The sequence below is a fragment of the Psammomys obesus genome, unplaced genomic scaffold (genome assembly GCF_907164565.1).
Source record: "Psammomys obesus unplaced genomic scaffold, mPsaObe1.curated_primary_1811, whole genome shotgun sequence".
Taxonomy (NCBI): domain Eukaryota; kingdom Metazoa; phylum Chordata; class Mammalia; order Rodentia; family Muridae; genus Psammomys; species Psammomys obesus.
Window position 1 is genome coordinate 8,439,939 of NW_026596162.1, and position 2,537 is coordinate 8,442,475.

At 46.6% G+C, this 2,537-nt stretch overlaps 1 protein-coding gene across 1 annotated transcript in view; it reads left to right on the top strand.

The window, feature by feature from the left end:
• The window catches only part of Phactr1 (phosphatase and actin regulator 1), a 442,461-nt gene that overhangs the window by 338,983 nt on the left and 100,941 nt on the right, over window positions 1-2,537 (top strand). The gene's annotated exons all lie outside the window — the stretch shown is intronic.

Here is a 2,537-nt window from a genome sequence, read left to right on the forward strand (position 1 = left end):
ACACACACACACACACACACACACACACACACACACACACACACACAAAGGTATAGGCTGTGGCACTGGGGCAAATGTTTGCGTTGAGTTCTGGGGATTCCCAAAGTAAATAAATATTTAAAAGCCATAACCCAATAGGATTTTCTTAGCAGATTTTTTTTCTCTCTCTTGGAACCTTGAAGTCTCTCTCCACAATAGGAAGCAATATGAAATGGAAAGATTATAACCAAACATAGGAGATGATTGTTTGCAAAGTAACAGGTCTTTGTTCCTGTTCTCTAAAAGCTCTGATATTTGACGTTGAGCCTGCTTGCATAGAGCTCTTTCCTCCACTCTCTCGTCTTCCCTTTCGGCTACTCTCTCTCCTCTCACTTTTCTTTCTCTCACTCTGATGACAGTTTCTACCAGGGCTTCCAGGCTTGTTCAGCTCTTCTGTAGTAGTCTGTGTCTAGTCTGCATGTACTCCAGTTGGTGTTATTGGAGGGGCAGAGCATGAAATATTTCACTTCATTTGTTCACCTTGATAATCAAGTGCCTCTGCAAGTGGGGTACTGTAGGTGCTGTGATTTTTGTGATTTTCTTCAAGCCCTGTGGGTTCCAGTATGTAAAGGAACTTTATAGCTTGTGTTTCTGAGTTCTGGTGTACCTCTCTGATTCAGCTGTTCCAGTTTTCATTCCTCTCAGGGCCTTACTCCTTGTCTTAGTTTGGGTTACTATTGCTGGGATCAAACTCCATGACCCAAATACCTTAAGGAGGAAAGGGTATTTTTTGGGTTACACTTCCATATCACTGTTCACCATCTAAAGATGTCACGACAGGAACTCACACAGGGCAGGAATGTGGAGGCAGGAGCTGATGCAGAGGCCATGGAGGCTAGCTTGCTCCTCATGACTTGCTCAGCCTGCTTTCTTATAGAACCCAGGACCACCAGCCCATGGATGAACCCACCCACAATGGGCTGGGAATACCGCCCCCCTCTTCCCGTCAATCATTAATTAAGAAAATGCCCTGCTGGCTTGCCTGCAGCCTGATCTTATATGGAGGTATTTTCTCAGTTGAAGCTCCCTCTTCTCAGATGACTTTAGGTTATGACGTGACCTAAAGTTTTATGAGATAAAACTATCCAACACACCTTTCGTTGGCATGTTACCTCATCCGTTATCATTATGGACCTTCTCAGCAATATGTTTGAAATGCTTCATTGTAGCACAAATTGCCAGTCTGAAATGCAAATGGAAAATGACACACCATACTCCCTGCCCTGGTGACAAGAGACACTGTACCCTTTCAAACTAGGCTAAGTACCTGCACTTCCTGGAGCCTCAAGTCCCTAAAGTGGGGTACATTATCCACTTCTCCCTGGAGGAGGCTCAACAGCAGAATGCATCTCTCCAGGAGTAAAGATCCTTTGTTTCGCCGCTCTTCTCCAAAGCCACACTTTCTATACAATCCCCAAAAGGTTGCCCGGTATGAACCTTCATCAGCACGCTTCAGCACAAGCACATCTCCACATTCGCTCCCCGGGGGAGGCAGCAGATGCCTGACTGCAAGTGGAATGTTAGATGATAAGCAAGCGAGTGCTTAAAGTCTGCGCTCGCAGCCCAAGCCGGCCCCAGTGCGGATAAACAGTTCCTCCTGCCTCCTTCCCTCCTTTCTTTCCTGCAACCTTCACACCTCCGTCTGTGAAACCTCGGGGATGCACTGAAGCCCAGAACACCTTCCACTGTAGCACTGATTATTTTTATTACCTCTAACTGGATTAAGGGGAGCATAGCCTACGTGGCTTCCAGACTTGGCTGAAAGCAGAAACTGTGCTTTGTAACGAAAGAGGCAGAAGGCTGTGGGGATGGGGTCTGCCAGGGCCACCCCAGTGGCCAGGAGTCAGGGATGAAGGATACCAGGATGATGGCTGTCTTCATGGGCAGATACAGAGTGACATGTGACATACACTCAGTATGTAAATGGCTTAGTGGGAAGGATCAGCCTAGCTCTCTGTCCCTGGGTACAAGAACTTTGTTTCGGCTTCATCTTTGCAGTTAGCACTGTCTTCTCATTCTGCTTGTTGGCCAAATTTCCTCAGTGGCTATAGATTCCAAGATGGCTTCCAAGGAGCTTCAGAAGTCTACCATCAGAGCCTCCAAGCTTGAAACAATGTCAGGTGGAGAACGGGCTGTCCAAAAATGGTTACGGTCATTACCTTTGTGAGGGTAGAAAGACAGAAAGACAGAGACAGGCAGGCAGGCAGACAGACAGACACAGTTGTCAGGCAGGCAGAGAGAGAGAATGAGAATTAAAAGCATGGTTACATGCACAAATACCTGCAAACATGTATTCCCACATGCATGCACATATGCAACTACTCCAGCTGGGCATGATGACGGTGACACATGCCCATGATAGGGAGGAAGATTAGGAGCTCAAGGCCAGCTTCACCATATAGCTTAGAGAAAGTCCACCCGGAGCTACATAAGACCTTATCTCCATGATGATGATGATGATGATGATGATGATGATGATGATGATGATGATGATGATG